Source organism: Vicugna pacos, chromosome 1 (assembly GCF_048564905.1).
Source record: "Vicugna pacos chromosome 1, VicPac4, whole genome shotgun sequence".
Taxonomy (NCBI): domain Eukaryota; kingdom Metazoa; phylum Chordata; class Mammalia; order Artiodactyla; family Camelidae; genus Vicugna; species Vicugna pacos.
Window position 1 is genome coordinate 93,227,476 of NC_132987.1, and position 24,740 is coordinate 93,252,215.

Here is a 24,740-nt window from a genome sequence, read left to right on the forward strand (position 1 = left end):
GTGAAAATTTCAAAGAAAATGTGTGATACACACTATTCTTATTATTTTAAATTTATGTTGCTACAAGTCAACCCATTCTGGATTTGTAAATGAATGAATAAGTGAATCAACAAAACTGTTAATGGGTTAAAAAAAAAGAATGACTCTGAGAAGACAGGAGAGGATACTGTGTATTATCTAAGCCCCCTACCCCCTGCAAAAAAGTAAGAAAAGAAAAAGAGTTTAAGATAATATTCATCATAATACAAGACTTCTGATGTTTTTCAAGCTAATGATTAAAGAAAAAATAGTAATGGTGGAGACCATAAGTAGCCCCAAATAGAATAGAAGAATCAGAGATTTTATAGATACAGAAAAAAATAGTGGCACTTGCATCCAATTCTGCAGAAAACATCCAAAAAAATTATGGAAAAAAATTCCTGGTGTGAAGAAACTTGACATCAGAAAATGATTCTAGTGACACAGAAGGAAGTAATGCAAGAGATGAAGCAGACGTATTGATAAATACAATGGAATGCTATGTCAAATTGATTGTAGACTAACTTAGAGAAGGTGTTTTGCCTGATTCACCTTCACATCTCTCCAAATGCACTGCAGGGATACTTGAATAAAGCAAATCCTTAAAGCAAAATACTTTTACTGCAACATTATAAAGTGAGCAAAATAAATGAAACATTTAGTTTTACTTCTGAGAGATGATCATAAACTATTAAGACACTGAAACAAAGATTATACCACAGTAAGAGTAATGTACTAACATATGCAACAATAAATATACTAAGGAATTAAAGAAGTTTGCCAGATAAAACAAGCAAAGTCCTTTAGTTGTGACTTCAGAAATTTTAACTTCTACATCAAAGAAGATGAGACACAATCACTCATGTAGTCCATTCTGCTAGGTAACGTGATTACATGCATTTCAGTTGAGTTTTATTCAGTAAAAAGTTTAAAAAAGTGGCAGCTATGCTGTTGGAAAAATGATTTTGATGTTCCAAGACATATATTTTTTGTTGTTCAGTCAGAACATACTAAGGATTCCAAGCCGCTGAGAAGTGTTGATACTATTTTAACAGGAGAATACTATTTCAACATTTGGAACAAACTAATAAAAATATCTACTCTAAACTTATTTTCAGGTTCATTAATATGCTGATAATGGCAGCAAATATGTCATCATTTCTACTTTATGATCATGAAGGAATTATTTTGAATACAAGGCTATATTGTATTGATTGAGGAAGTTAATATATGAACATCAAAGGTGTTGTTGCATGTGAAAAATAAGATGTTTATCCATTCAAACAAATAATTCTTGTAATATGATTAAAATTTTATTATATTATACGTGTAGGCAATATATTTAAGTAGCATGGCATTCAGAAAATGTTTATACATCAAATAGCTTATTTAAGATTTGAGTTATAACCGTGAAATGCCTTTGGTATTTTAAAAAGTAAAGTTATTTGAACACAAGTGCACAATCGAGCAATGTCTGCTGGCTGAACAGTTTTTTTGTATTTTAATGATAAAGTTGTAGGTGGTTGCAAGCACTACTTTGGCAATTTTAAAATCGGAAACTTTTACCTTATGAATACTAAATGGTCAGGAACTAAACACGAAGGGATGAAAACAAGGAGCAGCAGATGGGGAGGCTGTGGAGCCAACCATCTTTAAGGAGCTGAAACCAATTAGAAAGGTATCATTGAAAGCTATTCCACAGCAGACCTAAAATGGGGAGCAAGTGTAATGAGAAAACACCATGGCTGATAGCTCCTGAGGCCCCTGGCATGTCAAGAATCAGTAAAAGTGTAATGTTAGCACCTTAATAAGCAATTTATGAGTAATTCAATGCAAGGCTGTTTCTGTTTTTGGAATCTAGATTGAACAGTGGATGAAATGGAAAACAGTTGGGCAATGCTATTAATCTGTGCACTAACCACATGTTCAGATAGCTTCTGTGGGGCTGATAATTGGCAACAGGTTAAAAATGGAAGATCATTACATGTTAAGGATTTAGAAAATGTAATGGTGTGTTCCTCCAGGGAAAGGAAAAAATGAACCTGTGGAAAAATGAAGGATTGCTGAACAAGTAGCGAGTCATTTCCACACCTTCATTATCACTTTACTGTGGGAGACTTCAGATTTGTATTAAAAATTAAAGAATCAAATACATAGCTGCGTACTTTACAAGAAACTTTGGAGCAAAGGAAATATTCTTCATCTAATAAAAACCTCAAAAACCCATTCCAAATAATTTCTCAGTATTTATCATTGATGGAAAATAGTTCACATATTGTTTAGATTTTAAACGATGTATAATGTGATTTGCTTTCAATCTGTGTTCTAGTGTATTTTTTTAAAAAGATATGGTAGCATATATGATAATTTCAGTTATATGATATGGCTGATCACATTGTTTAAGATAATCTTTGAAAAGAAGTAAAGTAACAATTAAAATATTTCTCTTTGTTAATTATTTGAAATAATTTTAGTATATTTAATATAACAGTATTCACTTTAAGTTCTTCTGGGAAAAATCACTCTAAAGTCATACATTATTCAAATTGGTTGCACATCAGATGCTTTGAAGTATATTTTTTCAAGCTATCTAAAATAACGTTGCACATTCATATTCATCTACATAGATTGAACGTTCATATATGGAAATAAAACAATGTAATTGAAATTTAAACATCATGATTGAAATAAACTTTGGGAAAAGTCAATTAGGAAAACATGTTCTGCCTTCTCTGACTTAATTCATACTAAACCTTCAATATGTTAATTAAAGTTCCTCTTGAAGTGCGAAACTTGTCTGTATATGAAGATTTAAAACCCGAGTTTACCTGTCTCTTCATTTTATGTTGGGAACAAAAGTAAATTAGTCACAAATGAATGTCAATTTTAAACCTGGAAACTGGTCAATACTTTTAGGTTAATTAGAAAATTGTATATTATTTTTAAACATTCTAGATTATAAGGAGAATAAAATGATCACTATCCCCTAAGTAAATATTGGTATGTGTGATCATCTATGTTTCTGAAACCTGTATTGAATGTTATCTATGAATTATGAAATTTTTCTTGTTTCTCATAAATTTCTTAAAATATAGAATTGTAATTAAATTTTGCAAAATATCTGTGTAAGGCCTGGAAGGTCGCGAATGCTATTATCTTCACCTTATTAATCCAAACATTATTAATTCTTTCAATTTAAGAAAAAATGTTTGCAAATAACAAGAGTTGCATATTTAGTCTTTCCATTCCTCTGTGAGGAAAAAATAAGACAAGAAAGCCCATTATTCATCTTGGTTCTGTTAATAATTATGCATATGTGCATATGATAATATACATAGCCTCATTTGGTCTCACATTTCCCTTTAGACTATCTACATTTTTCAAAAATTTGTAAAACATGGACAAAGTCATGACAATGGCACCAATCTAAAGGGGCACTTTAGTGTCATAGGAATTTAAATGAGATAGAGGAAGTTCTTTTTACTTAAACTCTCAGGGAAAGTGGAACTTGTAGCTATGATCCCTCGGAGGACATATTCAAATAACACCACTAGCTTGCTCCACTGCTTCTAAGAAAGTTGAATTTTGACACCTTTGAGACATTTTTTGGGTGAGTGTGGTGTACATGTCTGGGGCTACAATTTATTTACTTAGTACAATATACTGGAGGCTGGGTACTGCTACCAGGAGCTCTTTTTCTTTGTTCTTTCTCTCAAACCCATGGTGCTTAGATTATTTTCTCTGTAGTTGAAATGAATTCTTAATGAGCGCCACTTACACACAAACCGCTGTTGGCTTGCTTGGGTGTGTAGGTACTTTGAATGGGCTCTGAATCATCTCTAAAATGCTATGGGTTGAAGATGTAATAAGTGTGTCAACTACTTACTGTTCTTCATTTAAGAAAGCATCCACAATTGCCACAAAATTTTTATACACCTGGAAGATTCTGCCCTGTGCTAATATTTTATTACTAAATGACCAGATCAGTCAAGTCCTTCTGTGAGGGGTAGGGCCAGCCCCACTGTGTTCTTCAAATCTCCGCTCCCACCTTAACACAATACCTCCGGGGAAGGGAAAAAAAAAAAAAAAGAAAATTTCTTGTGATCTTTGGTAGTTTCATGCTCTGATTTCCTAAGCCAGTTCTATCCTGGTGTTTGAGTTGTCAGTGCAGCATACCACTAGCAGTTGGCATTTTTACCTCCTTCAGGATAAGTCTAAGGAGAAATGCAAGCTTCTGACTGTTAATATATCTTGCAGTAGTTGTGTTTGAACACCTACATATTGACATGTGTTATTTAATATAAATTATTTCCTTTTATTTGTCCATATTACACCTAGGATATTGCATTGATTTTTTCAAATGTTTAAGTTGTTTATATTTTTATGAATTTCATTTCATAGTATTGAAGCAGTGATACACAGTATTGGTTATAAAATGAGACTTTGATATTGATACGCATTCTGGGAAACACTGCCCTTAATTGGTTCCATTCTCATTTCTCCCAACTTCCAATTTGTTCCACTGTGTCATTTCTAAATAAACTCTCCTGCGGCCACACCATGATATGTTTGTTCTAATTTAAATCTAGTTCTCCCTGAATATGCTATTTCTTCTACAGACTTCTTAAGTAGAAACTATTAATTTCTTCCCCTCATGGTCCATGTACCAAATGGCATCAAGGAAATATAAGTAAACCCCTTGTTTCAAGTTGCAGCTTGCCAGTTGCCTCACCTCCTTCCTTCTTAATGTACAGTCCATGTGAAGCAAAGGTCATCAGAATTCACTGCACTTCATCCCTCTATGTTGTCTTTTACTGACATTTGCTGATGAGTTCACTGCCTTGCTCACCTTATCCCTTTCCTCCTCTACTCTTCTCATTACTGTTGATGATTTAAGCCATCACACTGATGATGCAACTAACCTCGTAACTTTCTGTTTCTTTATCTCCTTATCCAGGGCAATGATCTTTCTTAAATGAGATCACAGGTCCCTGAAACACTTGTTCATATGTATGCCTCACCATTACCAATGAATGTCCAAAATTATGATTTCAAATATTTCCTTTTCTAATCATAGTAGTCAAAAATGGAAATAGCCCAAATATCCACCAACTAGTAGATGGATAAACACAATTTGGTACATCCATACAATGGAATATTCTTTGACATATAAAAGAAATAAAATACTGATACAGGCTACAACATGGGGGAGCTTTGAAAGCATTATGTTAAGTTAAAGAAGCCAGACCCCAAAGAACACAGATTATATTATGTCATTTATAAGAAAAGTTCAAAACAAGTAAATCTTTAGACATAAAGGTCAGATTAGTGGTTGCCAGGAGAAGGAGGTAGGAATGGGGATTAACTGTAAAGGGGCAGGTAGAATCTTATTGGAGTTTTAGGAATGTTGTAAAACTGATGGTCATGGTTGCCCAAATTGGTAAATTTCCAAAAATATTATTGAATTGTACACTTAAAATGGATGAATCTGTGTTATGTAAATTATACTTTACCAGCCTTATGTGTCCTTTCTTTCTTAACCCAGCATAGATCTAATTATCATCCTCTATAGCTGACTCGAAAATACAGTTAACTCCATTACCTCTCCCCTCTCTGATGTATTACTCTGTCTTAAAGCCACTGAATGTTCTTGGAGACAATCATACAGAACGTTAAGTATTTCAAAATGATGATAAAAAATTCAAATAGTGATCACTACTGCCAGACAACCATACCATACTTCTTTTGTAGAATCACTTTCTGAACTTTTGTTTTATAACATCCCCTGTTGTGTCACATCTCTGCCAAGCCAGCTCCCCTGTTACTCTCCGGTGTTATTCGCATCCTTTCACTCACATTCCTGTACCTGAAATCACACACTATGCTCTCACTCCTGGTAGAATGGAATAATAAGTGCTTGTCCCAAACTAAACATAACCTCTCTCTTAATACCCTAGATCCCACCCCAAATTACCAGTAAAAGGAAAAGACAACAAAAACAAACAAAAAATTCCTCAGTCCTGCACTTGTATCAAATATTTCCTTTGATATCACTTTCTTCCCTTCTACAGAATCATTACCATTATTATTGTCATAAAATTAACATTGTCATATACTTTTGTGATCTTCACCCACTTAGAGAAAATCCTGTAACTCCACATGCTCATTCTGTTTCTATTCCTCTTCGCAGGGCTCAAAGAGTCGTGCCTGCACACTTTCTCCATTTCATTCCCTATGTTTTTTTCAGCACTCTATAATTAGGTACCAGTACATTCTAAATCATCCAACATTGAAATGTATAGCTTTTATTAAGGCCAATATTAACCCTCCCCCCCTTTTTTGGTTAAAATCAATGGCAAAAAGTAGATGGGAATTTGGGGAGTTTTTTTAACAGGACACTTAATTTTTTGAATTGCCTCAATTTTATGACAAAAGTCATATCATAGCCAATATTTAAAAAAAACTTTTGATCATTTTTTGCTAATACATTTAGATATTATTTTTAACTTCATTGAAATTAGAGAATCAGGAACCAAATAAATCACAAAATATTTGAAAAAATTCAATCATTTAAGTCATTCACTTTCACAGTTTCTGGGAAGGATAACAAAAAAGGCTTTACATATCAAGTGACTATTAATTTTATTTGTTACTCTTTCATTTATAGACACATTTTTAAAGCTGTCATACTCAAAAAGATTTCTGCAAATTGAAAAATTGTTAATTTAAAAATATCTTTAATAATATCATGTTTGATGAAAATATTTTTATCTTTTTATGTTCTTTCCATATATTTTTGACTTAGAAATGCAGGTGTAGCCTCTCAAGCTATGGGAATTGTTTGTCATATAACCCAATTTGCAGTAATAATTAAACAAACCAGACTTATTTTTGTAATTTTCCCCCTTGAAATTCATCTCTCTCGCTTTAGTTAGGGAGATGATCAGATCACACATTACATTATATAAAACTGAAAGGACAGTTCTAGATTACTAAAACTTCCGATTCCTTCTTTTACATTATACAAGATAACTTGTTTACTTTGTTTGTTTGTTTTTGATCTTGTTTTATTGAGAAACAAAAGGCCAGGTGAGCATCTTAGCTTCCAATTTAATAGAAACTTTCTTACCCCCTGGTGGAGGGATTACTCCTTTGGTTACCAATGAGATCTCTTAAAGCAGCAGAGCTCGGATTTGAGGTCAGACTTCTTAAACCCACAGATCCTCTTAAATCAGTAGAGTCCAGTTTTGAGGGTCAGAGAATGAACATTTTAATAGTAGTGTCTGGTTGTAATAGTGATATATTCCACCTCCAATTCCACTCTTTAGTTTCTGGACTCATTTATTCTGGCTCAGGATGAAACAACATGATGTATCATCCACTGATTCATACCATACAGGACTGAAAACACACTCTTAAGCGTATGCTCACAGCGAGCACAGTAACTGAGCGTTGAATACGCTATTGAAATAGTCTATGACACAATTGCTTGGGAAATGGTCCAACGAAACCGCCATACCACTAGATGTAATCCTGGACACACCAGTTATGCTATTATTTTTAATGCACAACATTGCTCCCTGCTGCTGTCAAGAAAGGCACCCAGCTGTGGTGGTAGCCATGGCGGACATGGTGAAAGGAGGCCATGTTCTTGAAGTCCTGCCTACCCTATACTCTTGTCACCATGGCCACTTAGTCCATGAATTCATGGCTGCAGGTTCTGAGCTAATTTGTGTCCCTCCAAAGCAGATGTTGAAGTCCTAACTCCCCATTATCCACAGAATGTGGCTTTATTTGGAGACAGGACTGACAAAGAGGTAATTAAGATAAAATGAGGTCATAGAGGTAGACCCTAACCTAATATGACTGGTGTCCTTATAAGAAAAGGAGATTTGAATATAGATAAGCACAGAGAGAAACCACATGAAATCAGAGGGAGAAGAGAGCTTTCTCCAAGTCAAGTGGAAGCTTTGGGAAGAAGTGAACCCTGCTGACATCTTAATCTTGGATCACGCCTCCAGACCTGAAAGAAAATAAATTTCTATTGTTTAATCTTCCCAGTCTGTGGTACTTTGTCATAGCAGCCCTACATGACTAATACGCGGGGGAAGAGGTGACTGATACCCACAGTTGAATCATACTGAATATTTGATATTAAAAGCCTTCTCCTCAGGGGTCCTCTCTTGTATGTCACCACATTCTCACACCCTGGGCCTATTTTCAAATGTCTGTCTTTGTATCTAAACCTCTAATTACATAAACAGGCAATTGCTTCTTTGTCTGTTTCCTCTTATAAAGCACAGTCATGAGTCAAAGTTTACTTGACATAAAAGGGAGTGCTTTACTCCGTATTCCTACGGAACATGACTCCAACTTTCCAATTCAAGTTTTTGACAGTCAACTTTTATATTGGTTAGACAGATATACTACACATCTGATTCATTCCTAGCCAACAGAAGAGCAATATGCCACCAAATCAGATTTTTTGAATACCAGTGTAACTTGCTACTTTATTACAGTTACCTTGCCCTTCTTGCTCTTTTTGTTAAATACTTCTAATTAGTTTCTGCCTCCATACGAACCTATTTCAATGGCAGCATCTCTCATTTTATTACTAATATATGAAAAAGAACCACTGCAGTGATTTTTCAGAAAAACTAGCACAATCCTCAACTGTATATTTCTCCAGGATATTTCTCTTAATGAAGCGAAGTATTTTTTGGAGCTTTTATTTGAATTCATGCGTGATATTATACATTTTATGGAATAAAAGCTTGATGACTTTTCCACTGCCCTAAGTTTTTATTTTTTATTTTATTTATTTTATTTATTTTTATTTTTTTAAAAAGGTAAAGTGAGGATTTATTAAAGGATGGATAGTACACTCTCAGGGGAGAGCGGGCAGGCTCAGGTGAGCAGCTGCCTGCTCTAAGTTTTTAAAACCTCTTCTTCTACATCACACTAAGACAGGATGAGTGTCAGGAACACTCAGCCTGCGTTATCACAAATGGACATGACCTCAGAAGCCCCCACAATTGGCTTAATGTTCTGCTGCCCAAGAGAAAATCCATCATGCACATATGCAAAGGATATATGAATAAGATTTGTATTCTCTGTTCCTTGTCTCCCCATTTGCATATAGTATTTGTGATGGCCCATGAGCACAGAATTCCAGGTGACCCTCAATCCATGAGATTCAACAAGACTCAAAGTAAGTATAAGCTAAGCTTGCTACATCTGTGATTAGGTAAGCAGCAGTGCAGACAGCCCTGAGTGACTATGCTCTCTGTTCAAACTGGAACTTAACTCAAAGGCAGAAAGAATCCACTGGCGTTCTAAAAAAATTGGAATCACCAAAGAGCTTTCTCCCTTTCTCTCTTGTGTTACTTCCCTGTGTTTCCCAACCATTCACATTAAAAATGATGTTATAAAAGAAAAGGGAAATCCAATGTCATTCAGTCTTTCCTTACCCATCAGTAATCCAAAGATAGAGAGTGTTGATAGAATGTGCAAGTATTTAGCAATGAAATAACAGCAGTTGAGTTAGACTTGTAGTGTATCCATTCTTCTGGGAAAATGAAATGCATAGGCATGATGAACTATGAAATACAAATTTCAATGATTCTGCATGAGTTACGTACTCTTATATTTGCATTTAAAGCTGGCATTCCACAATGTAAAAATAAACTGTAAAATTCATGTTAATCACGTAATATTTAAAATAGCAAAATTAAAAAATATGACAAGTTAACAGAGAGCCCAGGGAGAAAGGGAAAAGCTTTATATTTTAGTGCCTTTAACAGGATAATTTTCCCACTTTCTGAAGAAGGGGATGTCACGTTTTCATTTTGCACCAAAAACAGGTTCATGTGTCTGACACGTTGTGAGGCCAAACTGAAACGTCAGAGTTTGGAACAGAGAAAGATTTATTGCAGGGCCAAGCAAGGAGAATGGGTGGATCATGCTAGAAAAACCCAAACTCCTAGATTGTTTTCAGGGAAAAGTTTTTATCGGCAAAATTTGGGATGAGGGCAGCAGGGTGTGTGATTTTCTTCTGATTGGTTGGTGATAAGGTAACAGGGTGGTTTTCCAGGAATCATGTCCCCAGCCTGAAGTTACCTTCCTCCACCTGGGTGGAGACCCTGGTTCCTGCAGAAGAGCTTAAAGATACTGTTATGTATATTTCTTGAGGGGGAACCAGGACCCTGCCCCAAGGCCGCACAATTGTTTCTTGACTACTCCTCCTTTCTCTCTGCATTCCCTACCTTCTCTGATTAGCAAATGTTTGAATCTGCCCTTTGGAACTCAGGGAAGGTCACAGTGACTGAATGAAGCCACTGTCCTACTAACAAGAAATGGTGGACACAGAAAGGCTTCATACCAGAGAAGACCCACATGGACCTGCTCTGTTTCAGTTCCACAGATTACGTAGCAGCAGGCCCTGCATCAAGGCGTTGCTGGGATTTCAACCTCAACAGGCCATTATTGAATCCAGCTTTTAGTCAACCAAAAAGAAAATGATTAGACACACACTCAGGCAGTTGAAAAGGCAGGTGAAGGGATTCAGAGCATGACATCCTAAAATATGTCACTCTGATATAATTATTTTGAGCTGAAGGTAGATGAGGAGAAGCAGACACATGATGAACTTTCTGCCCTCCTTTTATCTGCCTGAACTCAGAACATAAATTCTCTTGGGAAGGGGTCCCTCCCCCATTTCCTGTACCAGGATGGAGATAATAACCTTATCACCAGAGACAAGATGCAACTGAGGGAAAAAAATCTACATAAACAAACAACCCTCTCTAACAAGCCCTTGTCTTCTGATATAGGAAAATGTGAGATGTAAGAGGTTAGCCGGGTCCCAGGCCTAGGTTAAGTCCCTAGGATAAACCCCGCCTAGTGAGGGCCTTGACTTCACACAGGAAAAAATTCAAGAGTGAGTCATAGTAGAGTGAAAGCAGATTTATTCAGAGAGATACATACTCCATGTACAGAATGCTGGCCTTCTCAAAAGGCAGGAGAAAAGGCCAAGAGGTACGGGGTGGTTAGTTTTTATGGGTTCCGTAACTTCGATGCTAACAAGTGGTAGTATTATTCCAACTACTTTGGGGAAGGGATGAAGGCTTCTAGGAATTGGGACACTGCCCACTTTTTGACCTTTTGTGACCTCCTGTCTCACTACCATTGATTTCCCATATATTTAACTTCCCACAGTTTCCTGCGCCTAAAGCCTAAAACCTTTTTACTTTGTCTTGTCCCTTTTATGCAAATATATTGCCCTTTGCAGAGACGCTATTATAAGCCTGTGTTATAACAATCCTTTTTAGTTATCATCATTGAGACCTCCCCACCAAGGCGTACTGCATGAGCTAATAAATTGTTCTTATTTTGTTAATCTGTCTCCTGTCAGTCTAATTTGCAGGGTCCCATCTGGAGAACCTAGGAGAGAAGAGGGGGAAAGTATTTCCTGCCTTACACATGTGAGTAAGATCAACTGTTAAACATATCTCAGTGATAATTTCAGCACAGTCATGTTTTCCTTTTTTCATATAACAGAGTTAGTATTTATTCTCACATATATTTCCTAGATTTTTATTGATGACTATATGATAGAGATATTGATACCTATAAGGGCATCTGTATATCATATCACATATATTTGTCTGTTAAGTTTTTGGTGCAGTTTTTCTGGGTTTGATTTTGTGATCAACTATTCAAACAATGATAAAATCTGGCCTTAATCTAAATCTGAAAACTTTAGTAGGTCATTACAGTGTGTTTCCCCTAAAAGACAAAAAGAACATCTGACAGAAAGGAGCTTCTCCATCCAACATGAGGGACATTTGGGATATTAGGGTCATTTGGATCTTTCCTATTTCAGCATGCCAATTCTACTGTCTATTTTTAGGTCAGTACTCTGCTTCTAATGCCGTCACATTTTGGCCTCCACATTCAGGAGGCTGGCAGAGAGGTATCATACTAGCGTGAGTTATTAATCCTGACAATCATGAGGGTGTAGGGTGAACATTACATAATAGAGGCAGGAAAGAATATGTTTTACTTACAGGTAACCTACTGGAGTTTCTCTTCACAGTTGTAATTGTAAATGGTCATACAGTAGCCATGGCCTGCTGAAAATACAGGAAACAGTGGAGGGTAGGTATGGAGCTGTGGCACCCAGTTCTCCCTTTGAAGAAGGCTGTTCTCCCTGGTTTTAGGAAGTGTAGTCAACAGACAGCCTTCAGAAGCTGTCAGATCCTAGTGCTGGCTCATCTGGGTAGTAACTTCTCCCACGGTTCTACTCATCCAGGGGAAGCCTTCATCTGATGGCTGAGTGGGGCACAGGTATGGAGGCCTGGCCATTTTGTCCTGACATAGGGTAATTCCAACAGGCAACCTCTGCCCCAGAACTCACTGCTGGATTGGCCAAGACTCTATCAGGCCTAGATAGTGTTCTTTGTTTGCCTAATCCTGCTTCTTCTTCCTTCCTTCACAAATATTGATCCTTAATATAAATCCTGGATCCCAGACTTCTTAACATTGTTTCTGAAGAACTCAACCTGTGACAGAGAATCCCTGATCCTTTGTCACCTCCACAGGAAAGCTACTTAGAGCAGAGGCATTACTAGCTGGGAGCCTAGAATAGGTGGTTTAGGGAGGCAACGATGAAGGTCACTTACGGCCTTGTGACCAACTGCAGCATTAAAAGGACTGTAGATCATCTCACTGACACTCCTATTATGCTGTTTGATTATTTTCTACTATTATAAAAAAGGTAGATAGTGATACTCCTTTTCTACATATTCCCTCATGTAATTATTGATGAGAGAAAAAGAATCCAAGAAAGAAAAATTATTGGGTCAACTTGAAAAGTATTTATAATAGCTTTGTATTATGGGAGGAGAAGTTGATGGGTTATTCACTGTACTTAGACTGTCATTTTTTTTTGTGGTTTATAAATATTTAGTTTCATTTTATAGTAGATTTATTAAATCAGTTTTATTTTTTATAAGTTAGTACAATTTGAATGGCTCTAGGAACTAAAGTTTACAAATGGTGCCCCAAGCAGTTTATAGCCCTAGAGAAAAGTAAAAATCTGTGAAATGTTTGGCAAATTAATAGAAGTCTTGATAGCAGTGTTCTCGGGGACTATGCTCAAATTAGTAAAGTATTTCTAACTTTATGCTAAGAAGTAATTTTCATTTTTTTTAAAGTGTTAGGAGAAAACAAAAAAGATGTAACAGGTGCATTTGTTTCTGAAAATAAAACTCATTCAGTAATTTCCTAGTGCAACACATGTCTAGAGAAAACATTGATTATCTTTCAAAGGGTGTTACACATCAAATGACGTGACCTTTAGCCTGCAAAGTGAAATGATCACTCTTTTGAGCAGCATGAGCACTGATATCATGCTGTCTCACTCGGAGGCATATTAGCCAGAATGATGCACCCATTTATTCTGTTGTTATTTATGCATGCATGGAATTCAAGCATCTGTCAATGGTTTGTTTTCCACTGACTATGACCCAGGCAACGGTGATAGTGTGGAAATATTTTGGTGACTAGAACAAAGCAAAATACGATCATTTTGTTCCTGCTTAAAGTAAAGTCTTTTTGGATGTCATTTTGCTATTTTATTAATAACAAATTACTTGAATATGCAATTTACAAAAAGAAAGTTGATCTAATATCTTCACGGGGATATTCTGTACAGGAGTGCATTTTAGCTTCAACCTCTGCTTACCCAAATATTAAACTCTAAATCTCTGGTCTTATCACTATGAATCATGAAATTATTTCATACTATAAACATCAGTAGGATGAAGCCAGAAAACAACAGGTGGCAGTGGAAGTGCACGTGTGCATCTAGTACACAGCCAGGGCAGCAAAGCCCGATACAGACATTGCCTGGTGGAAGAAAAAGGTGACCAAAGACGAAGACAGAAAGCAAGCACCTGGCAGACAGACTTTAAGCTGGTCCCATGATCTCTACCTCTTGGTGCTGATGCTCTTGTATAATCATCACCTCCTCCAATACACCCCTGACCCTCAGTTTGGGCAAGACTATGACTTACTCCTAACCAACACTATGGCGAAAGTGATGGGATATGCTTTCATAATTAAGTTACATTAAGATTCTGTCTTGCTAGTAGGCTCTTTCTAGTCCCCCCTCCCCTCTCTTCTTTTGTTGGCAAAAATAAAACTTCCATGAATCTTAAAATCACAACAAATGGAATGTTGCCAACAGCCACAGGTGTAACAAAGCATAAGTTTTCCTAGTCAAAGCTCCAGGCGAGAAGCCTGACCCTGGCAGCACCTAGATCACAGTCACAGGAGGTCCTCTGCAGGGAACACAGCTAAGCTATGCCTAGCTTTCTGACCCTAAGAAACTGGTAAGATAATTCATATGTGTTATCTAAGCTGCTATATGATAGTTTATTACACAGTATAGAAAACTAACATAACTTGCATGACAATGTCTGGGCTCTTACCACACTAACCACAAGGAAGGGAGAAAGGAGAGAATAAATGAGAAAGGAGAGAATAAATCCATGCACTGAAATCTGAAATGTAAGTAATGGTTGGTGATGGGGAGTAAAGACGTTCCCATTCTCTGGGTCAAGGGTTTTCCCAGGTAGGCAGTATCTCACCATTATGCACTTAAGTACGACAGTAACATTACTTCAAATACTTAGATGGTTTTCATTTTTTTTTTTTACAACAAAATCATCAGGATGTTTAACAAAACCTGTATGGCACTGGCATTCCACCTTATCAAACACCCTTTGTGCTTCAGCCACATTCCTGAGAAGAAAATGTTACTCATCTCTCCACAAGACCTCGCACTTCTAACATCTTGAATTGGGTTCTTTGCCTTTATAACTTTGCCTAGTAAACATTGTATTTCTTTATAACCAACCATGGCTTTCTCATGGATACCTTTTACAACTCTTAAGAAGAGGCCAGATCCTCTATTTTAACTCTTAGAGAATCATATATCTCTCTCTGATATCTCTACATGATCTCTTGCTCCATAAAATTTTTATCTCATCACACATCATAGAAGGTGAGGAAGTGAGTGGAGGAGCTTGAAAAACAAACAAAATAAAGAAGCAAGAGCTTGAAGACTCCTTGCTTGTGGAATTTAAATATCCAAGTATGATTGACTCTATTGGCCAAAATTTCATTCTCAAGGACTAAATCATGACAAGGAGACTGCTTTTCGGAGTGACAAACACGTCTGAAGTCATTGGGAGATTTGGAAGATGTAAACTTCCGAAGACTCCTGATGGCAACTCAAATATATGGATGTTCTGTAATCTATTTAATGTGGCAATCAATACAGTCATGTCTGCAGAAACACTTCTTATGTAAGTCATCCAGAATATTTAGGGTTGTTTTAACATATGTCAAGGACATTAAATTCAAGGAGATATGAAACACATATCATAATAGTCTGGTTTTCTTCTAGTACAGTGAATTGCATGCTTAAAATACAACATTTTTAGATTGTTGAAGAGTAGAATGATTCAATGAAGAAATTTTTCTCTGAGGTTTCTGTTTTTCTTTTTTTTTCTTAATTGTGTCTAAAAAACTGATCACTCCTTCATTTCATGAATATATTTCAATCATGTGCTATATTCTAAGAATTATGCTTTTAGTTTGATTTTGGGTAATGTTTTCACAATAATAGCATACCCAATGTGGTGAATGCCAAGTGTTAAAAAGCCTCATTGAGAATTGTGACCTGAGTATATCACCACTGACAAGTCCTATTTCTCTGGACAATGTATTATTTTTATAAAACCGATTGACCAGCTACTGTTTGTGATCTTTTTGTGTTGGAAAGAGTAGCTCTTCCAACAGCTGTGCCTTAAATAGTTCTCTTCCCTTTTATACTCACTTTAGTCTGAAATATATGGGTTTTCCTGACTTGATCTTGAAATATGCTGAAATAGCAGAAGTCAGCATTTATTGACCATTTTCTGACCTCACCATGCAACAACAGCATTCTTTTTAAATGGACTGCTGTATATATTATTTATTTTTATATTTTTATGCTACCTTCCCAGGAAAAACCTTAAATATTTGCATATGAAATTTTAAACATGTAAAATACACAAACAGCAAATAAAAATGGAGATGGGAAGATGAATAAGAAAAAAGGTACGAATTGAGGGAAAAAGATGGAGAAAAACGTTGGATAAAAAGGTGAAAAAAGTGGTCTTGAAAAAGTGAGTAAATAATGCTTTGATTTGGTTCAAAAATATTTGTTACTTTAGCACACAATTTGGCATTTTAACAACTATTCTTAGATAATACATAAATTAAAATTCCAAAATAATCAGCATTTTATATGATATTCAACAATCCTTCCAAGGCTTTGTAATACTTTTTTCTTCAAGATTTATATTCTCCACATTTGAAAGATGTGTGTACCATTTTCCAAAGTTCATAATCAGGTAATGCTGTCCTGGGTGGTCAAAGATTCCTACAATCTCTGAAGCTTAAAGTTCATGATAAGAAAACAGAGATTAAGAATCTTATAATTGTATTTATAAGTGCTATAAAAATATGTGGATTTGAATCTAAAAGATGTTCTCTATTGCTGCCGTAACAAAGTACCACAAGCTTAGTGGCTTAAACAGTGCCCTTTTAGTTAATATCTGACAGTTTCTGTAAGTTCAGAGAACTCAACCTGGGACTCGGCTTAGAGTCTCCCAAGGTTAAAATCAAGGCATCCATGGAGCTGTGTTCCTTTCTGGAGGGTCTGGGGAAGAAAAAGTTTCCAGGTTAATGCAGGTTGTTGACAGATTTCAGTTCTATGCAGTTGTAGTCCTGAGGTCCCGTTTCCTTACTGGCCTTTGGCTGTGTATTCTCAGTTTTTGGAAGTTGCCTGCATTCCCTGGCTGAGAACCCTCTTTGTCTCAGAACTGCAAAGGCGTGTCAGGTCCTTCTATACTTCACATTTCACTGACCTCTCTTTCTCCTTCACCTGTGGAATCTCTCAGACTGACTCTTCTGCCTGTCTCTTCCATCTTTTAAGGACCCTTGGGGTTACAAGGGGCCATGGAAAATATAAGATAACCTGTTTAAAGATGATTGGCTGATTTGTAAATTTAATTCCAAAAGCAAAATCCCTTTTGTCATGTAATTAACTTGTTTCAGGAATTAGGGTGAAAGTATCTTCAAGGTGGGACATTATTTGGCCTACACACATAAACACATAAACTTATATATATATCATATGTGTGTGTATGTGTGTGTGTGTGTATATGTGTATAATATTTTACACATCAGGCAAACTTAATCAACATTATTAGGCTTTTTTTTTTTTAAACAATGAGCTGGTGTCACTGCCTTCAATGAAAACATTTAAAAATAAAAATAGTTGCCATTTTTAAACATTACATAGCCATTATGAATTATAGTTTACTCATGATCTTAAATCTAATTCCAGTAGAGTTCTTTCCTCATCACCTATATGTAAAAAGAACTTATTCATCACTGAGATCAAGATTATTTGATTTAAACTCTTTGATTCGCCTAACTTCCAGCAGAATTTAACTTTGTTATTCTCTAATTGTTCTATACATTTAATTGTTTCGATCCCATAACACTGTAATTTCTACTCATCTAGAGCTGCACTTGAATTCATTGTAACTCAGTTTTGAACAATGAGCTAAGGCCAAAGATTCATCTGATAGAAAATACCTTTGCCTAAGCCGCCGAGCACAGTAGAGTTTGTAGGTGTGAAATGCCCACAAAGGAGGCTTGCAAGTGGGGGCCAGTGACTGCAATTTGTGATGCAACAATTAGACATGTCACCAGCTTGGCAATTAACAGTGTACTTGATAAATGTTTAATGACGATGAAGAATATTGGATCTAGAATTTTTTTTTCACCATTCGACACTTCTCTGAATTTTCTGAGAATGAAGCAGACTTTTTTTTTCACAAATGGAAAAAAAAACAATTGAAAAACAGTAACATTTCTGTTTTCAAAGAAGCCTTTTCCGACTAACCAGACTTTATTTTTACTAGATTACTTCATAGTCAGGTGGCTGTTGTGCGCAGGAAGGTATGCTTATAATTACTTTTACTTTGTTTTTTGGTGAACACATTAATCTTATGAATCAATTCCATACCAAGTAACCAGTCATGAGATTTTTTTTTTAATGTAGGTTCACTTTTATATCAAGGGTTTATGATTATCTCCAACTTTCTTATGGATTTTAATTTCTAAAACATAGATCTTTCCTGGAATTGAGCTGTACTTTATATTTGCATTCACAGTAGTACCTGACCCATTGTGCTATGTTTATGATATATTAACCTGATCTGTTCTTTTTTAATTCTTTACTATAATTAGAAATATCATCTAGGCTCTCCTAAGGAATTGGGTTTACCAGTAGAGTTATCTTTCTTCTAGGCACTTGGTTATTTTATCATTTTTTAAACTGATTATTAGACTCTCTCTGGTTCTTTCCACATAGATCATGATATGTGGTCACCAAAGTCAATGGAAGATGCAGGTCTTGACACATTACTTTTTTATTTAAGAGATAACTAAGTTTGCTAATATTTAACATGGTTCCTCTTTCCTGTTTGCAAAGACTAAAATACAGATATATATTTAAGCAGCTTCTTCAGTCATTTAGAACTTTCTCTTAATGTCCTTACAAGCATACTTGCTTTCTGGCAACAACAAGATGTCCCAGATACATCTAATGTGTTTTCTGCCTCAACTTATGGAATTACTCTTCACAAATTAGCATTAGTGTTTTATAAATTGACTTGACTGTTTTTTATTAAAGGTTATATTCCTAGCTCATAGAGCAGAAATAATGCTTGCCAACCTATATAATAATAATTACAGTAATACACAAGAAAAAATATAAATATTCCCTTTAGAGCTCTTATTGTGTATTAGGCACAATCTAAATGCTTTTAAGACCCATTCACATTTAGATCTCAGAACAAGCAATGAGATAGTTTAAAAAAGAAGCTCAAGGACTGCCTGAAAAAATTTAGCAGGTTAAATAACGAAGAAACATTGCAATACTTATTAAGCAGAGTTTCTGAAATTCCTAACTAGTTTAGGAAGTACTAAAGTTAGTAATTACATATTTCTATTTTAACACTGATTTAAAAACTGAATTTAAAATGCTACATTGGTTATATTTGTACAGGATTGAAGAAGCTGATTCATTTGAAGCCTGAAATTAATTAAAGGTTGATATTTGAAAAGTAAATGACATGCACCGAATCTCTGAATATGTTCTTCCTTTTACAAGTCTATAGAATACCCCCCAAGTGAGCATTATTTCATCAACTAAATTAGTAATTTTACCTGAATGTCATTCATATGTTTCAAAATATAAGCTACTGTTGGCAATTTTGGTCAACACACACATAACTCAAACACATCTACACACACAAGATTCTAAATTTTACTCATCCTTTATACTGAGAAGAAGGAAAAAAAATACTAGATTCAGAAAGAAATAAAAGAGGGAGGGCCAGAATTTGACATTAACATTAACTGTGGGAGAAAAAAGGACAAAGTAGTTAGATGTTGTGAAACATATACTCCAGATACTGTAATTAATCAATTCACCAAGAAAAGCTTTTGGATGACTTTGTAACACACCAAAACGGATGAGCAAAAATAAGGGGGAGAGAGAAAATTGAGAGGGTGGGGGAGAAGGGAGGGGAAGGGGGGAAAAAGAAGAGGAGAACAAATATTACATTTTTTATAAAAGAGGCGGAAAGCTAGAGATAATTAACAAGATAAAAAGAAAGAATAAAAGGCAGCTGCGATGTTGGCAGCAGCCAAGATTATTAGTGACAGTGGAATGAGAAACAGCAGACACAGTGACAGAGTAGAAGACTGCTCAGAATGATGAGACAGTATTCAGTTTCTCAGCCTGAGGACGGGGACACAATGCTGAATTCTCAACTGCACCCAGAGCCCATTCTGTGACTCAGAAGGGAGGGATGAGGGAGAGATCAGCAGTTACTTGAGTCTTGTCTAGTGATGCTCAGCCAGGAGGATGGGAGTCAATTCCTTTGCAAATTATTGCAATGGCCAGCTGATTATTTAATTCTGTATTACATATCATCTTTGTCTACCTTAGTATTATATTGACAAATATGGAAACATGGCACAAGACAAAATGAGGAAAATGTGATACAGTGTCGTTTAATATTTCTGTATGAAATATTAAAGCATTTTAAAAGTTTTAGAAAATAACTCAAAGTTATCAAGTTTAAACATTTTGTAATAGTCAACATTTTTTTCTTTTTTAAGGAAAACTTTTTTTATTATATGTTTCAGGTGTACAGCATTATATAATTCAACATCTGTCTATACTATAAAATGATCATTGCCACAATTCTAGTTACCACCCACCACCATACAGTGGACTGGCTTCACCAGTTTCACCTGTCCCCCAACCTGCTTCCCCTCTGGGAAACACAAATCTGATCTCTTTATCTAGGAGATGGTTTTCATTTTATTTTGTTTGTATGTTTTTTTTTTAAGATTCCATGTATGAGTGAAATCATACACTTCTCTTTCTCCATCTGATATATTGCACTTAATGTAATACCTTCAAGGTCCATCTATGTTGTTGCAGATGGCATGATTTCATTCTTTTTTTATGGCTGGGCAGTATTCCGTTGTATATTTATACCACATCTTATTCACTCCTCCATTGACAGATGAATCTTTCTAAATTGGTGTTTTTACAGTTTCTGAATAAATACCCAGGAGTGGAATTACTGGATCATGTAGTAGCCCTATTGTTGTTTTTTAGAGGAATCTTCATTCTGTTTTCCAAAGTGGCTGCACCAATTTAAAGTCTACCAACAGTGCACAAGGGTTCCCTTTTCTTCACATCCTCCCTTTTTTAAAACCACACAGCACTAAGAAGTTTTACAAAGTTGAATGGCACTTGTAACTTCGCCCATACACTGTGCCCCTGAAGGTAAAAAACATCCCAACTTCTAAAACCATAGGTTAGTTTGAATTCCTTATGAATATTAAAAATATGCAATCACATAGTGTAGACAATTTTCTGTCTGTCTTGCTTTGCTTGACATTATGTTTGAAGGATTACCCTGCAGTTGAGCATATCAATACTTTGCCCATTTTTATGATTGTATTGAAATTTGAGAGTCTTGTTTAAATTTCCACATATGTGCTGATAGTAATTGAATCTGGTACCCCAGATGTGGTTTTATAATGTGAAAGTATACATTATGCTGTTACCCACTGACATATTCATAGAATTCATTTATTAGTCAAATGCATGATTTTGGACATTTTCCTACGTATTTCATGTATTTTAAAATAACTGTTGGGTCCTGTACTATGGATTGTATATTTGATACATCTTTGACGTAAAAATTGTGTACAATTTTTGAAATGGGAAACAGATAAGCAATAATTGATAGAACTTAGTTTTTATGAATAAGATACTTGGATCTGAAATCAACCCAGTGAATGTGTGTTCTATGACGCATCTTTGGAATGGCTGCTGTAAAAAAGTGGGCACCTTAGACGAGGGATTACAGAGAATGGGCTACAGAACATAGACTGGCCTGATGAGCCTGGACAGACCAGGCGGTATAGCAACTTATGATTGTTGAAAAGAGTAGAATTTAACTGACTGTGGTGTCTGGTTGATAAATCTGAAACTACAATGGAACCAGGAAGCATGAAGCTATCAGAGGCTGAAGTCATAACAGAGAAGGAGAAATCAAACAGAGACGCACATAGTAAACTTGTTGAAGTTAGAGATGAATAACTAAAACAAAATAGCTCCTAAATAGTACAGTCATCCAAGGTCTCTGAAATGGTGTCAGAGGACATATACATACATGCACAAATACACACACATATGCATATGAGCACACAGGAATACATACACACATACACTCATACATTCATAGAGAATGGTGCTCAAGGAGGTGGGACCCTGAATTAGAATGGGGTGGGGTTAGACCCCAGCACAGCCACTTCAGCAACAATAGTTCTAAACACATCCAGCTTTATCTGCTTAGAACATAATAACAGTCAATAATTGGTTAACAATTATTGCTTTTGTTATCACTTATTATTTCATCATTAGCATAATTATTAATAATTAGATCAAGGAATGTTGATTCTAGGATATTTAAAAAAATGAAATCCTTGATGCTAATGCCATTAGTAATGACAGCCTGGGTGAGGGTGAAGACTAAAATTCATCTGATAACCATGGGAAATTAAAATCCTTGGCCACACAAATGCAGTCCAGAACCAGAAGCATGGGTATCGTGTAGGAGATTGCTAGGAATACAAAATCTCAGTACTACATCAGATTTAGTGACTCAGAATATTTGCATTATGACAAGAATTCCAAGTATTTCTTATGCACATTAAACTGAGAAATACTGGTTTAGGTTACTGAGTGTATTTAATTTCATAACAGGTAAAGTTTCCTAAAAAAAAGTTACAAAGCATGAATTTATAATTAAAAAGATCCATCAAGATCTTTAATTCAGATACACATTGTGAGAAAACTAAGACCCAAAAGTGTTAAGTTATTGCTGCAAGGCCACATAGTTATTTAGCTATAACTGCTTTAATAATAATGGACTGTCCCAAGGTAATTTCAGATTTCTAACTTTTAACACTTGAAAAGCATTGTAATATTCAGCATGGAACTTAGTCTTACATTAATACTATTATATTTCTTCTGGCTTATATGTAAATGGAAAAGGGAAGCAATGTTACATTTATAACATAGAGGAAATCAGAAGATTGACTAATATTTTTAAAACATATATAAGTGTATTAAAGATATATAACACATGAATTCATTTCCTAGGGCTGCCGTAACAAAGCAGATAGAATAAATAGAGAAATGTATTGTCTCACAGTTCTGGAGACTAGAAGCCTGTAATCAAGGTGCTAGCAGGGTTGGTTCATTCTGAGGGCTCTGGGGAAGACTGGGTTCCATGCTTCTCTGCCAGCACGCAGTGGTTTGCTGGCAGTCTTTTGTGTTCCTTGGCTTGTAGAAGGTCAGCTTGATCTCTGGCTTCATCTTTGCATGCCTCTGTCTCCAAATTCCCCCTTTTTATAAGGACAACTGTCACATGGATTATGACCCACCTTAATGACCTCATCTTAACTAATTACATCTGCATCAGCGTTATTTCCTAATAAGGTCGCATTCTGTGCTATTTGGGATTAGGACGTCAACATGTAAATTTTGAAGAGACTCAATTCAACCCATAGCACCAGGTTTTAAATCTCCTTAAGAAAAGTAGAGTATCTGTAATTGAACTTAAATTTTGTAATAGTTTCTCTCAGTGGCTGCTAAAATAAGCTGGAATCATGAGTTTTTTTAAGTGAGTATCTTTCATTCTCATTTAAAAATAAATATATTCAGAATAAGAAAATGATTATTACAGAGCCTTTTGAAATATGTCTCTTAATTTATCCTTATATTTATGTATGTAAAAGAACAATATATAATCAAGCAAGTGAAAAGCAATTGTTGCATAATTATTTAAAATTCAAGTTTTTATAACACTTTTAGCATATTTTTAAAATCTGAAGCCTTAAAATTGATTACTCTAAAATGTCCTCTTTCTACAATAATTATAAGAACATAATTTCTCTGGCTAATACCTTACTAAATCAAAGTTCACATATTTTGAGGAGAACAGAGAAAACACCTGCTAACTAATAATGAATGAATAGATGGTATTACTATGTATAGACTTTCTGAAGAGATTTTAAAAGGCCAAACCCACTCTCTTCGCACCTTCTCTCCACCAATATCTAAATCCATATTAATTCTACTTCTTTCTATCTGTCCACACTTCTGCTCTAGACCTTTCATAATTATTTCAGCCATCTTGTAACTCTTCTCTCTATATCAGTTCTTCAACCCTCATGTTTTTTTTTCTACACCAGAACCAGATTCACTTTCCAAGACATAATGTGATTGTGTCACCTTCCTGATAAAAATCCTCCAAAAGCTTCCAGAGTACCGTTTAAGAATGTGGGCTATGACTTCCACACAGCATTGGAGTTTTGGCTGTAATGTTAATTAGTTGAGTGAATTTGACTTCAGAAAAACTAAAGAATATGTAACATGTATCAATTTCCTCACCTGTGATGCAGTGATAATTAAAAGTATTACCTTCTTTATGGTATTATTGTGGGGAATAAAACATGTAATATGTACAACGAACATTGAAGAACTATGTAAGTGTCACCAATCATTTTTTTTTCATCTAGAAACAACAAGTTTACTAAAAGGATGTGATAAAGGAATTTTTGGCTCTCAAAGCAGCAAATTTAACATCAAACCTGGTTCTGAGAGCACAATTTACCTGTTTATTGAAGATAGTCTTAGTGCCACCATTCTTTAACTTTAATTATTACTAACACCCACTTTCACTGTAAAGTATTCCAGTTTGGGTAGTAAGTGTATAGTGACCTAATTTATACACCCAATTGCTCATCCCAGAAGGATTTAATACTACATATATTTAAGTATTTAAACACAAAACTCATTAGCTAAGGATGACATATGATAAATAATTTTAAAATGAGTCCACCTAATGTACTTATTCATCCTCAGATTCAGAAATAATAGTAGCACCTAAAACTCAACTTAAAAGTTGAGTCTGTTGCTCTTGTACTCCACATACAAT

The 24,740-nt window shown here is 35.4% G+C and overlaps 1 long non-coding RNA gene across 1 annotated transcript in view; it reads right to left on the minus strand.

Moving 5' to 3' along the window:
- LOC140699255 (uncharacterized) overlaps nt 1-23,098 on the minus strand; it is a 40,485-nt gene extending 17,387 nt beyond the window's left edge. Inside the window, exon 1 of the long non-coding RNA XR_012077314.1 lies at nt 22,951-23,098. This is a non-coding gene — a long non-coding RNA (uncharacterized lncRNA). The remainder of the gene's footprint in view (nt 1-22,950) is intronic.
- Between the last annotated feature and the right edge of the window lie 1,642 nt (nt 23,099-24,740).